This window comes from Amblyomma mixtum, chromosome 6 (assembly GCF_055824585.1).
Source record: "Amblyomma mixtum isolate Tamu chromosome 6, ASM5582458v1, whole genome shotgun sequence".
NCBI lineage: Eukaryota > Metazoa > Arthropoda > Arachnida > Ixodida > Ixodidae > Amblyomma > Amblyomma mixtum.
Window position 1 is genome coordinate 53,403,178 of NC_143017.1, and position 15,294 is coordinate 53,418,471.

A 15,294-nucleotide genomic window follows, 5' to 3' on the forward strand; every position below is an offset into this window, starting at 1 on the left:
CGAAGTTGTCGCAAATAGACACCTTTAGCATACCGTGTACCTCGTTACCGTTAGCGGAATACCGGGAGCCCGCCTATACCGCCGGTGAGCAGGCGCTGTTTGGTCCCGATGCTACAGGCGCGCGCGTAGCTGCCTGGTACGTGGCACCATCCGGCGACGTCGAGGAGATTTGCGCTTGCATTGGCTGCGCCTCAGTGATTTGTGGCTCCTTGTGTCCTAGCGTTTGGTTCTAGCAACACTGTTTTGTCCTATGACGTCATCACACTTGTACTTGCGAGTTTGGCCTGTGGCGGCGATACCTGTATTTTGGTTCTTGCTCTTTTCTACGTTGCAAGAGCTTTGTTGTCAGTATGAGTGACGTTTTTGTAATCAGGAGCCAGTATTCTGTCGATACAAGCCAACTTCAATTTCTCCTCGATGTCCCTTTAAGATGTTTGCGGGGATACGGTGGCCGCAACTACCAAAGGACAGGGTTAAATGGAGAGACAAGGGAGAGGCCTTTGCCCTGTAGTGGGTGTAGCTAGGCTGATTATGATGAGCTGAATGCATTTGCAGCAGTCTGTTTACTCGGCTTCGATAAGCAGCACATGCATGACGTAATGCACCGGCTCATGGAACAAGGTCATTCAGTGGCCGTAGCCCATTACATACACAGACATGCACACGCTTCTCTAACCCACTCGAACACCAAACAAGGGATTTGATGATCACTGGCGTCATTCGCGAGTGGCCCACGGTCCGAAACGATATTTCATTGTTCATTACATTCCCATAGATCGTGATTAGCTTCTTTCGTACGTTTCCATAACGAACCCGCCTGCACGCAGAGGCAATTGTCGCTGCCGTTCGAGAGCTGTAGACAGGTAGGTATACGCATGTGTGGACGTGTGATACTTTGTTAAAAACTGGACACAGTTTATTACTCTTCTTTTGAACACGCATACCAGATTACACTGCAATGTAGCACATAAAAGTTGCCGACACCGCTCGATCCTCTCCGCACTCTCAATCTGAGGCATGAACCGAGGGCTCAAACTGAAATCCCTGCCAGGCGGCTGTCACATGCACTCAGCCTGCTCTACAATAAGGCCCGGCCTGTGCACTCCCTTCTCCACCTCGAAAAAACACCTCGCCGAACTCGATCTGTTTAGAGAGCGCTAAAACAAGGACCTCGGTTTCCAATCCTAGGGAAAAATTTAATAAATAGTGAGACAAATAATTGCTTCTGGTTTTTGATATTTGTTTTTTATTTTAAGGTAAACAAAGTCTAGGCGTTACTCTCTTATTTCTTTTTTTGATGGCGTAGTACATCCAATACATCACTCTCGCCTTTCAAGCCACAGCTAACTGAATACAAAGAATGGTTAGTTTAGGAATCCTTTCTGACGCATCCGCAGAAGTTACTGCTCCGCTTTGTCGTGATGAGTTACCGCTGACACCGCAGGGACACCAACAGCGTGGACCGGGCCGCGCCGCTGACAAGTAAAGCGTGCAACGCAACGCTGTGCGCTGCGTCAGAGTCCCTTTTCGCTGCAGGGTCGTTTATAGGCAGGAAAAATGAAGCATCGAAGGAAAGCTTTTGAAAGTTGTTCTCGCTTGCAGAGAAACCACCGCCTTAACGAAGAATTCACCAGGGTGGAAATTTGGGCAAGTCGGTATTGATCCATAACATAAGAGTAGCGCAAAACCAGGACGACAGACACAAGGGGAGAGAACACGCACCAACAACACAGCGCCTGTGTTGTTGGTTTTCCTCTTAGGAATCAAATTTTTCCTCTTAGGGATCAAGCCTCATTCAGGCTACCTTATATATTACGTTTCCAAAACCACAACTCGTAAACGTTGCATCACAATGATCTCTGTCTCTCCAGGCAGAGATCAGACATCTAAAGAGAACGCATTAGCATATTGATCCGGTCCCACACTGCTTATCACACTTCTGGTTGAACCAGTGTGTTGGGGCTGCAACACGGTAAGGCCATGGCTCATCGCAAGAGACGAGGGGCTGCAGAAGACGCTTACGTGACTTGCTCCCAAAAGCTTGTAGGTGAGCCGTTGCGCGTCTCATGCTGTGCGCTGTTGTGCCATAGAGGTGGTCCCGTTGCGCTCGCCACCCGTTTCGTGACTGAGTGTTGCCAGCTCTCTTTAGCGGTAGCGAAGACTCCGAGTCAGGCGTCGGTGAGACTAAGAAAATGCTTTATACATTATGTACAGGGCATAATATAGTTCAACATCGGCACGGGGGCCGAGAGCTACACAACGCGACTGTTCTCGCACAGCGACGATCAGCGAGACACCAGCACGTCACACCATCCGACTGCACTCGTGAGCAGCACTCGACTCACGGTGGGTCGGTCACTCGGTCACTCCTTCCCAAGCTGCAGCGTTGGGGCTTATATAGCCTGAGGAACGGTGGCCCCTCAGAACTGGCCAATCCAAAGGCAGCACTCGACGGCAGTCCGAAAGGACCAACCAGCGACCGCGCGGGCCAACCGCTTCAAATTTTGCCGCGCGCGGTGGCGTTCGGGGGAGAAGGAATCCGCTGCCGTACGGTGCAGCATCGTGGCTTGTCAGGGGAGCGTTAGGGCGCGTGCCTTGCGGCGCAGCACCAGGGCTTGTCAAAAGGGACGGTCGTAGGAGAAAGTTAGCGGCCGGCAGAATTGAAATCCGGGCGGGTTTCCCGGCATGACAGCGCTTAAGGTTGCCACACCTGGAGAGCCAGATTTCCTTGTGTTTGGACGATCACGGTAGTTCTTGTTAATCTGAAAAATCATGTAGTTATTAGCCAGCTGTAAATCTAATTCTGGTAAGGTACCAAAGTGTTGATTAAAAGTCTAAGTGGAATTCATTCTGACTGAACATTTATTAAGGCGAAAGCCTTTAATGCCTCATCGTTGTCGAGAGAAGGTTGTCGACAGAAGGTTGTCAGCTGAGGTGTCACGCTTTTCTAGTCATACCAGAAAAAAATCTCCTTGAGCACGATGGGATTCGAACCACCCTCCTTCCTTTCCGCAGCCGAGCGTGCTAATGGTTCGCTACTTCTTTTTTTCTTTATTACCGGACACTGACACAGTAATGGCTACGCTACTTCCTGCCAAAGCATATGTAGTTTTCCTTGTCTGGGACGCTGGAGAGAGAGAGAGAGGGAAAGGAAACTAGGGAGAGTGTTTGCAGAAAGGCTTCGAATCAGACGGATACCTCCCAAACGCCCTTCAGTGTCTCCAGCATTTAAGATTAACAAACAATTGTGTACTTAACATATTAACCACACATCAGTGACACAAGCAGCAACACCGCGCTTAAGGCTTTCGCCTCACCGTACTTTAGGTCAGCAAAGTGCCCCCTGAATTTTTTTCGCCTTCAAAGTTTTTTTTTTGGCTTTGAAAGGATGCTTTAGTCTCTTCAGCGTTTACTGTATTAAAAAGGCTTCCTTTAATTATGCACAATTCGATTTCCAGTCTACTTCTAGTTCTAATTATTGAATCGACTGCACTTTTAGTCATTGGTGCAAGTGTTTGTTGGCATGCTATGTAAAGTAGATGTCATACTTAAAAGGAACACGAGAAATGATTAAACCTGTTCTTAATGAAAAAGAAAGTAGGTTCCGCCTAAAGCAGGAGCGCACTGTCAGGCTCCTGTTCTCAAGCTCTCTGTGCATTGTTTTTTCTGTCTTCGTGGTGAAGCCTACTTCTCTCGCGTTAACAGCCGGTTTAACCATTTCTTGTGCTTGTTAAAGTACGGCACATACCATTCATGCTTATCTAATCATTGTACAACGTTTATTCTTTTTAACTGCAGAAGCAATCAGGCAAATGCCAGGCATGTCTGAGACATCATTGAAATGAATACAAAATGATGTCATTGTATGACAAGAATTGTTCAACCCAATTGAAGAATGTAGCCAAAACGCAAGAAAATACTGCCGCTTTCCTAGGATTTGCTATATTTCATAGCGGCCTTTGACAGCGTAAAAGCAGTATCGTGTCAACACAACAAACCAACAAGGACTTATGTTTTACTTTTCCAACGATTGAAGCATTTAAGATTTGTTTCGTGCACGAGGGACCGATGCATAGGACTGACCGCTATTGCAGCGAGTTCCCTCTAGTGGGATTGGTCAACCTGGATTACTTTTTAATGAGGATTGACTGTGGTCGCAGCAATCAGCTCATAATATTCTTGAATTGCTAGTTTGTAGAGGGTAATATTTCCGGCTCGCAGTTCAGGTTTTCAGGAGGAAGATAGCTGCAACAGGCAGTTTAGGGTTCCAGCAACACCCCTTTAATGCACTAAAAAAATGCAGGGGGCACGTTGCCTCTCTAAAGTGCTGCAAGGCGAAAGCTTTTCTGGCGCACTGTTTGGCATTGACTGCGAGACTATTTGTGATGTACTAGTGCTTTATTTGGCTACACACTTTGACTACACATTACAACTACACACTTTGACTGCCGACTTTGACTGCTTCTTTAGCACGACTCTCTCTCTGCTTCGATGGGTTCGGTTGCATCCATGGCTCTGTTCGCAGTAATGAGGTATGTAATGTGGTCACCCACGGACGCCTTGCGCCCCCTGTCGGCGCGAACGGCAACTATTTTATTAGTTGTCGAGTGCTCCAAAAGGGGGCGTCAGGCATTCGTGGGCGACCTCATTAGTTCGAATCCGCGCACTCTGTCGTCATAACGATTTCGACCAAGCGAAAAGCGTGACACCTCTGCTGACAACCTTCTGTCGACATTGATGAGGCATTAAAGGCTTTCGCCTTGATATGTTCAGTCTCTGGCTTTTATTTGAGCACAGGAGGGCAAAGTGATGTCCTCCAGCTGATGTTGTTTGTGAGGTAGACCCTGGCTCTCCTTGTTCATTGCGTTGCTTGGCAGTCATTGCCTCGAATTTATCAGTCCTAGAAGTAATACATGTTGCATTTGCTGCTTCGAATAATGCATAATGGAGTTCCTCGCAGGCAGAAAAGGACCATGGCTGTAAAAATTCAGCGATGCTGTTTTCAGCAGCCATAACTTCTGCGCCCACTTAGGCGCCACAGTTTAGTTTAGTTGCAGCGAGTAGCAGATTCAGAATGAAATATTAAGGCGAAAGCCTTTAATGTCTCATCGTGTTAAGCAGCAGTTGTCGACAGAAATGTCACGCTTTTCAATTGGTCGAAACGGTCGCGACGTCACAGTGCACGAATTTCAAATGGGGCCAATTGTACTTTGGCTAGTAACCATGCAACCAATCGAAGGGATCATGTAGTGATGCTCCAAGTAAGTGGGACTGAGCTTAGTTAATTGCTTAATTACCCAATTAACTTTTATAGTCAGGCCCTATAAATAAATTAAAAAAATGGCTGAGGCTTAACTTGGTTAAGCCTGGAGAATGCGAAGCATCATCGTGTCGCATAATTTGGAGGCGCACAACCACAGCGACGGCGCGAGGTGGGCCCCCGTTTCTCCACTTCCGTGACGTCATCGTGTCACGTGGTGTGACGTCATGTATCACGTGATTTGGAGGCGCACAACCACAGCGACGGCGCGAGGTGGGCCCCTGTTTCTCCACTCCCGTGACGTCATCGTGTCACGTGGTGTGGCATGGCATCATCGTGTCACGTGGTGTGACGTCATGTATCACGTGATTTGGAGGCGCATAACCACGATGAAGGGCTGAAGTGGTAGCTAAAGTAGTATGCTGCGCATAAAACCGAGTAGGAAATTGGTCGAGCTCGGGAATCGAACCCCGGTCTTCGGAGTGCGAGACGAGCATGCTATCCACTCCGCCATGCCAGCTCGATGGTTTGGAATGAACAAAGCTGCGTCTAGTGAATACGGTTTCTTCGCTCACTGCCATCCTCCTCCCTTCCCTTCCGGCGAGGTTTAGGTGTCCACTGAGATACGAGAGGCAGATACATTTCCTTTCCTCAAAAACCAATTTACCGACGAGCGAGGCGTAGAACCGAATGGGCGATGGCGTTCTATGACTCCCTAGCAGCTTTGCAAGACGCTGTCGCGTTCCACTCTTGGAGGCGAAGCTTAACATCTTAACCACACATCAGTGACCGCACTTTAGGTCAAAAAAGGTCCCCCCCCCCCCCCCCCCCCCCACCGAGATATGTGAGGCAGTTACTGCGTAATTTCCTTTCCTCGAATACAATTTTCATTTTCTTCATTACAGGCCATCTTTGTCTTTCTTCTTTCACTCCCACTTCTTCCCTTCCTCTACGGTGCGGTTCAGGTGTCCACCGAGATGACAGAGAATTACTGCGCCATTTCCTTTCCTCAAAAAGCGTTGCGTTCAAACGGCAAGGCAACGGTGGTGGTGGAAAACATTTATTTACAGATAAACTTCGGGAGGTGAGGTATGAGCTGACCCAAAGGGGGCCAGCCCTCACAAGTACTAGGTGGAGGTCCCTAGTTCGGGACCCCAGTGGCGTCGGCCGCTGCCCGGGCTCGCGCGACCAGGGCCCGTTGGGCCTGCAGGTCAGAGCAGCCGAGCAGGGTCGCCTCCCAGTCCTCCCGGGTTGGGTTGGGGTGAGGGGGGATAGCAGGGTTGGAGGGGCAGGCCCACACCATGTGGTAGATGTCCGAATACTTCTCCGCACAGTGCGGACAGCTGCCAGAGAAAGAAGGGTCAAAGTGTTTTAGAGCTGCCGGGCACAGCAAAGTATTTGTATATAGGCGAAGCAGAAGCCGCTCCTCCGCCTTTGAGAGACCTTTACACGGGCGGGGATAAAGACTATGGCCAGATTGATAAAGTAAAGAAATGTCTTTAAACGAGTAAGCTGGAGTGAATTCGAGTTCCTGATCGTCGGGGTCGGAGGGGAATGTCCGGTGAGAGAGCGCGCGGGCGGCGGCGTCAGCTGCCTCATTTCCCTCAAGGCCCATGTGAGCAGGAGCACAAACGATACGCCGGTGAGCGGGGTCCCCGGTATAGACGCTGTTTTGGAGAATGCGGTAGGCTAGATACGGTACCCTGCCCTGCTCGACGTTCCGACATGCTCCTCGCGAGTCGGAAATAATTGTTTTTGAATTGGAATGAGATGCAGCCAAAGCAATGGCGACCTCCTCCGCGTGTGTTATGTCACGGGCTCGGAAAGTAAGGCCGTTCACTGTTTTGGATTCGTGGACGACTGCGGCCGTGAACCATCCCCCATGGTGGGGGCCGGAGGCATCCACGTAGAATACGCCGGGTTTCGATCCATAGTGGCGGGCCAGGGCTTCCGCCCGCGCCAGGCGCCTGCCATTATCGTCCTCACGGTTCAAGGCAACGCGCCGAACGGGTGGTGGTGTTCCGTGGACTCCCTGGCAGCGCTACAACACGCTGTCACGTTTCACTCCTAAAGGCGAAGATCAAGCGGCATTAATTAGCATTTAATTAGTATTCAGGCATTAATCAGTAATTAACCATTAATTAGTGATTTGTCGTCACTTAATAATTAGTGCTCAATTACATGTGACGCCACCAGTGCCACAGAAGCGGTCAAAGTGGTGCGGAAAACGCTTTCGCCTCTAAGCACTTTAGACAGTCAAAGTGCCCCTGAATTTTTGGTTGGGCTCATTCAAATGAAAAAGATGAGTGCCATGAGTGGTCACTGCTTGCTCAGCAAAAATGGCAATCAAGGATGTAGGAACACCCTTCTCTACTGTGTGTGTGTTAATTTCTTTGGCATGACTCATTTGGGAAGCGCAATAGGGACAAGGCAAGGGGGCTTAAAGGTGCTGTGAAGAGGAATCTGAACTCGCCTTTTGCCGCGGGAACTCAATTCACACGTTCCCGCATTCTTAGAAACTTCAATTTATTGCCATGTGTGGCCGATTTCCCTAATTACATCGAATTAAAAGTCCGGCTCCCGCCTTTTTTTTTTTTAATTCTCCCCGTACGGTGGGCGGAGTCGACCAACGCGTGGAGTGCCTTTCACCCAGTCCCGTGGCGGCTTGCCGCTCTACCATCAGCGGAGTAATACGTAGTAATCCGTACAAGCAAATAGTCCGTGCGTATTTTTATTTCTGTGCGCTTATTTTGCGGCTATATTATCTGCGAATGAAACTATTTATCCACGGAAACCTAAAAAACAAATTAAAGCGAAAGGAAAGCCTCCATGGAGCTGGCTGAAAGGCACTCCACGCGTTGGTCGACTCCGCGCACCGTACGGGGAGAATTCAAAAAATAATGGCGGGAGCCGGAGGTTAATTCGATTTAATTAGGGAAATCGGCCACATAGGGCAATAAGTCGCAGTTTCTAAGAATGCTCGGAACGTGTAGATCGAGTTCCTGCGGCAAAAAGACGAGTTAAGATTCCTCTTCAGTGCACCTTTAAACAGTTTTATCTCCCGTCTTATCCTAATCCCCATCTTCCTGAGCGTTACCAAGCTCAGAAAGACGTTTACCCTTAAGCTCAGTGAGCTGTTTTGCTGATCATGAATTGCATTATCAGTGGTTAGAACACTGATTTAGTAATGAAATCCTTTTCAACACCCCTGCAGGACCACATCACCAGGATGTGCCTTAACAATTGAGCCCCTGCTCTGAAAGCTGCGCAATGGAAGTGGTGCGAAGCACATTTCCGAAGGCGGCACGCACCCACGTGCTGAAACTGCAATGTTCGATGGAGGAGAAACGCAAAAGGCGCACGTGTGTTGTGCGATGTCAGTGCAGGTTAGAGATCCCCAGGTGGGCGAAATTATTCCGGAGCCACCCCCACACAGCGGCACCTCTTTATTCCTTTGTTCTTTCACTCCCAACCTCCTCCCTCCCCTTACTTCACGGTTCAGGTCTCTACCGAGATGTGAGACAGATACTGTACCATTTCCTTTCCTCAAAAACCAGTTCAATTCAATACGCCGTGTTGTTTTTTTTCGTGACAACGTTAAGGAGCTCGTGTCGCAAAAAAACCGGTGTCGGCGTTGCTGCCGTTGTCGGCGCTGTAACGCGAGTACCTACAAAAAAAAATTAACTGTGGTTTAACTATGTTGAACCTGGTTAGAGAGCGAAAGCTATGGCGTATCGGGAAACTACGTGGTTTGGCGTCTGTAACACTGAGTGCGTTCCGGACACTGTATAGGCAGCGCGCCCACCCTGACACCCTGACAGGTGGCAGTTAATGGTTGATCATGAGTTCGCTCACCCAGTGAACGATGCGGCCTATTGCTGCAGTGCCACGTGTCTGCCACAACGTTGTCAGCGCTAATGGATGCAGCCCACATCTCTCTCTCACCACCCCGCGCACTTCAAAGCACGATTCAGGCGTCCACTTACGCAGGGAGCCACTTAAGCGCACTTCCTTTGCTTAGCGCCAATGAACACAATGAACGCTGATGGCCTATATGGATGGAAAAACTTTATTTTCGTCAGAGAGCATGTATGGACGATTCCGTGTTAGATGGCCATCAACCCATGGCTGACGGCGACCTGGGTGGCCCACTCCACGGCCCTGGTCTGGACGACCGGGTCTGAGCTGGCCAACACGGCCTCCCACTGCTCGAGGGAAGGATCACGCATAATGTCCGCCGGTGGCGGTGCTACGCTACAGCTCCATAATACGTGGTCATAGGTTGCCAATTCGTGACACCATTTGCACTCCGGCTGAATGTCCGGGTAGATTTTGCTCAACACGTATAGGTTGAAGAAACATCTAGTCTGCAATCGTCGCCAGACGCATTCCTGCGCCTTCACCAATTGCTTGTCCGGGGGTGGGTAAATCCTCCGCTCAAGTCTGAAATAATTAGTAATGTCATGAAAGGATACCAGCCCATCTCTCGTGGACCTTCCCGGGACGTCCGGCTCACCTACTCGGCTGACGAAACCTCGAGCATTCATGTGAGCCGTCTCGTTCCCAGGGTTCCCAGAGTGTGCAGGTACCCAGACAATTTCCGCCTCCGTAATCCCTCGCTCCGTGGCCCGATTCAGCAACCGCGCCGCTGTGACAGATATTCTGCCCCTCGCCAAATTTCGGATGGCTGTTTTTGAATCGCTGAAGATCAGGTCAGCATTACTACTAGTCATAGCTAGTGCTATCGCCGCTTCCTCTGCAGTTTCTGGGGAGCGGGTTTTGACTGATCCAGAGGCGATCAAGCGTCCCCGCCCGTCCACCACCGCAATTGCAAATGCATCCTTGTCCTTATACTCGGCGACATCTACATAGACTGCCCCGTTGTACTTCCCGTACTTAGCATGTAAAGCTTTGGCTCTTGCCTTCCTGCGGTCCTCGTGATGTATTGGATGCATGTTCTTGGGCAAAGGTTTTATGTACAAGCCCTTGTGCATTTCCCGCCTCATCTGAATTTTCGTGTCACCGGCTGGAACGTCAACTCCAATGCCGATCCTTTCCAATATGTCCCTTCCTGCTTTTGTTTTTGAAAGCCTACCGAGCTGCATAACCAAGTGCGCCTCCCGTAGTTCTTCTAGGGTGTTGTGCACCCCTAATCCCAGCAGCCTTTCGGTAGACGCATTCTGAGGCAACCCAAGGGCCGCTTTATACGCCTGCCTAATCATAGCCTCCACCTTTCCTTTTTCCGCCGCGTCCAACTTCAAATAAGGCGTCGCATACACTATTCTACTGAGCACAAATGCCTGCACTAGCTTACACAAGTCTTTTTCCTTAACACCTCTCTTACGATTGGCGATTCTCCTGATTAGCCGCACGGTAGCATTGAGCGTATTTTTAAGCCTTTGCAAGGACTCGCTATTCTTCCTGTTAGTCTGCAGATACATACCCAGGATCCTGATCGTTTGGACCTCAGCGACCGGTACTCCCCCCACTTTCACCTCTAAAGGTAGTGGCGGCATATAGTGCCTTGCATGTATCCCTCTTGGTTTATCCCTCAGCACAGAAAGCTCGGACTTGGGCTGAGAGCACGAGAGTCCTGCTTCCCCTGCTAGCTCCTCCACAATATCCACCGCTTGTTGTAGAGTTTCTTCCAATTGTGCGTCACTGCCTCTTGTTACCCATAGAGTACTGTCATCCGCATAAAATGTATGTTTAAGTCCCGATATCCCTTGCAGCCTGGGTGGTATCTTGATCAAGGCGAGATTAAATAGGAAGGGCGATAATACCGACCCTTGCGGTGTCCCCCTGCCCCCCAATGGGAAGGGATCCGATTTCATTTCTCCGAGTACAATCTCCGCAGTCCTACCCTCCAGAAACGATCTGATGCACCGGAAGGTTCTACCCCCCGGTCCTATGTCCGATAGGTTCCTCAATATTGCCTCATGGGTAACATTGTCAAAGGCCTTAGTGAGGTCGAGCCCCAAGATAGCCTTGGTGCCCGTGCCGTACCCAGGATCAACCACGTCTTTTTTGAGCTGTAACATGACGTCCTGCGTCGATAAATTAGCCCTGAAGCCAATCATTGTTTCAGGGATCAACTCATTGTCCTCTACATAACCCTGAAGCCTGTTCAGGACTACATGCTCCATCAATTTGGCCAAGCACGACGTTAGCGAGATGGGACGCAGATTCTCAATGCAGAGCTTCTTCCCTGCTTTAGGAATAAATGTAATCATAGCATGCTTCCACTCTGGCGGAATCTCCCCGGCCGCCCAAAATTTATTCATCAAATTCGTGAGTGCCCCCACTGACTTGAAATCCAGGTTCCTCAGCATTTTATTAGTAACCCCGTCCAGACCCGCTGCTGACGTGGTACGAAGCTGGCCCATTGCAAACTCCACCTCCGCCACCGTAAAGTCTGCATCCAATTCAAGGTTTTCATCTCCCGAGTAATCCGGCAAGCAACCGCCCGCCTCTCTGTTTATGTAACGACTTCGGAGTTCATGTATAAATTCCCCAATCGTGCCTTGATACCGATGCACTAACCTAGCCATTTGCCCCTTCTGCGCAGATTTGGTTGCCGCCGGGTCTAAAAGGTGCCTCAACAACTGCCATGTTTTTTTGCATCCGAATTGCCCATTCATCCGGTCACAAATCTGCCCCCACTGTTTGCACTGCAACTCCAATGTGTAGGTTTCGATTTCTCGTTCTAGCTTGGCCATCTTCCTACGGAGGACACCATTATGCCTTTGTTTCCTCCACCTCCGAAGGAGACTCGCATGTGCTTCCCACATGTGTAACAATCTAGAGTCAGCCGTAAAGCCCTCCTCCTCCGTCGGAACCTCTTCTGTGGTACTCTTCACGGCCTGCTTGAGTGTGTCAATCCAGGCTCCTAAGTCCTCGATTTCCCCGTTCACTGTGTCATTCCTGTATTGCCGAAATCGGTCCCAGTCCGTCACTCGAGTTCCTTTCACCGTGTCTTTGTGCTTAGCAGCACTAAATATCGTGGAAAGGATATAGTGATCACTTCCCAGTGGCTGTCTCGTGTTTACCCACTTTGCATCCCTTATACCATTCACAAATGTGAGGTCTGGAGAGGTGTCTATGCTCACGCTGTTGCCTATCCTGGTATGATCGAGCGGGTTGTTCAAGATCGTCCATCGCAGGTCCTGGGCAACCTGCCAAAGCTTATTTCCCTTCGGGCTGGCTCGGATGTAGCCCCACTCCGGATGAGGCGCATTGAAATCTCCCACCACGATGAGTTGAGACCTAGCCGCTAGCCGTTGCGTCTCTATCAGAAGCTCTGGCAAGCCCACCCCCTTATCTTTTGGAGAAGAGTATACATTAAGAACAAATAGACTCTTATCGTCCTTTCTTTTGGGCAAAATCTCCAGCAGGACGTAGTCCTCCCTGCTGCTATCTATGGTATGCTGAATCACTGTGGTGTTGCGATGGACTAACACGGCCGTGAAGACGCTCGATACGCCCCCTTGATAAATCTCTTGTGGTGTAAATGTCTTAAATCCCGGTAATTTCACCGAGCCGCTAGCCTCCTGCAAAGCTATAATGTCCGGCTTACTATCCAGATTTTGTATGTGCAACTGCAGGTTCCCCCGCTTGCGACGGAAGCCCCTGCAGTTCCACTGCCAAACCTCAATTTGCTGGCGTGGGGCCATGGTGAGGCCCTAGGTTCAATAACATCGGCGCTTGGCCGACTACGGGAGGCAATCTAACCTCTAGCATAGCATTTAGCTGTTTAAACATGTCCATTACCTGGGTCTGGAAACCCCGCATGTCATTGGTGAAGGCGTCAAGACGCTGCTCAATGTTGCCTAGTCTAGCTTCTATCCTGTCGACCCAGCCTTCCAACCTATCCTGTCTTTCTTCCAGTTTTCCTACTCTCTCCGCAAGGGTAAGCATGTCCCTCTTAAGACAAGTGACTTTAAATACTGGCTGCGGCGTGTCCGCCGCCGAAGTTTCTGCTACTCTCTTTGCCTGAGCCCCCTCATCTGCCGGAGGTGGCCTTTTGACCGTCCCCCGATTCTCCACTTTCTCCACTTCCATAGCTGTGTTATCGTCCACGCGAGAAGCGTTCGCCTGCGCCGCTTGCTGTGGGGCCTGGGCCAACGGCGTCTGTGCCCTTTCTACTCTGCCGGTTTTAAGCGCGCGTTCCATCTCTGCTATCCTAGCTTCCATGTTTTTGATAGTTTCGGCTTGCTGCAGCACCTGCCTTTGTAGCTCCTTCTCTCGAGCAGTCTCATTTTGGGAGCCCGCGTTGGGCCAGCTCACCTTTTTCCTCGTGCCACTTGGGCTTCTTCCATGACCGGAACCTTGCCCTCCTCCTTTGCCAGGCTCGGGTCCGGGCAGTGGCGGGAAGGAAGCTGACCGGTCCTTGCTCTTGCTATCGCCTCTCGCACCGCTAGATGACCGCTTCCTGGGCCTCGAATGCCGCCCCTCCTTGCCAGTTTGGCTCTTGTCCTCGTTGCTCTGCTGCAGACCCATCGGCTGCTGACGGGCTAGGCGAAACTTGCAGTTCCGACTTCCCGTACTGTGCGCCTCATGACACACGATGCAGTCCGGCGTGCAGGTCAGCGACTCTCCCTCCGGTGGTGCAGGATGTTCTTTCCCGCAGCGGCGACACAAATTAGTCTTCGGACGATAGCAAACGTCCGCCCGATGTCCCACTCGTCTGCAGTTATAGCAGGTCTCGACTAACTCTCTATATGGGATCACAGCGTACAGACAGTTCCAATAGATGACTTGCCGGGGAACGCGCTTCCCCCCGAACGTGATCTGAATCGCCTTTGACTTGCCCAAAGGTCTGGCATCCAAAATTTCCATGTCTTCATTCCTCTTCAAGAATCCTGCGCGAATTTCTGCCAGTGGGCATCCGTTGTACGCATTGTAAATTACTCCGCGCACAGAGTTCTCCGGCGCCGCCACGTACGCCGAAACCTCAAGGTCACGACCGCCCAGCATGAGCGTCTTGACATTCGCATATGTCCCACTACGATTCATACACGGCGTGCTCACCGTAATCGTGTTGTTTGTCTCATTCACCCGCACCAGGTCTTCTTCCACCGCAGTCGCGTTCGTCAGCTTCGCTGCCGCTCTCAGGGCACATCCGAGTTCCCTCGGCGTCACTATGCTCAAGTCCCAATTCTTGGGCCGGCACACAACCTTGAAATCCTTGGCTGGCATCTTCAGAAACGGTCCCCGTTTCTTCCACACCGGCGCTTTCCCCCGCTTGACTTGGGCTGCTCCGTGCGTCTGGCGCCCGTCGCTGCCCGCCTGTTTCTCGGTAGGACTACTCTCGGAGTGGTCCCCGTACACAGTCTTCTTGAAGCGATCTTGCGCCTTCAAAACCCAGGCCCATTCTCCCGCCTCGAATTCTTCGGGCGTTATAGATTCTCCCTCAACGGAGTACTCCATCATCTTTAGCCTCGCAAAGGCCCACAACCACAAGGCACGGCCCTGGAGCCCGGCGCCGCAGGCGTCGGCTCGGCCTATAGATTAGGCCTAATTTTGCCGCACCGTGGTCGAGTACAAATCGTGAAGAAAACCCCTAAAAGAGGGAACACTTGCCAAAATATGGTGTCCACAGGTACAGGGCAACTTCCTGCAGACGATCCCACAAAAAGCAAGACCAAGGCACAGCGCGTTCCACCGAAAAACGGTCTCAAGGCCGGAGCTCATGCGGAACACGTCCGCACAGCGTCCGCTCGGGTGTCAACCCTATCTGATGGCCTATAGCTTCAGTGCCGCGTGTCTGCCCCAACGTTGTTAATGCAACGCATGCAGCGCACATCTGTCACTACCGCCACGTAGCTTAAAGCACGACTGAGGTGTCCACTGTCATTTTGTCATTTTGTTCTGTTTCTTTTCTTTGTAAGCCCCAGTGTTGCCAAATGCTGCTATCCAGTCTTTTTTTTTCTCAATATATTGCTAGTTGCATAAGTGCTGGAATGGGTGCGTGCCCACTTGACCTGTCCTTTTCAAACGGTGTTTCTGAAACAATGTTTTGTCAAGCCATTTTT

General features: G+C 50.6%; 1 pseudogene; it reads right to left on the minus strand.

The window, feature by feature from the left end:
- Positions 1-12,910: 12,910 nt before the first annotated feature.
- Positions 12,911-14,692, minus strand: LOC149339137 (uncharacterized; annotated as a pseudogene).
- Positions 14,693-15,294: the final 602 nt, after the last annotated feature.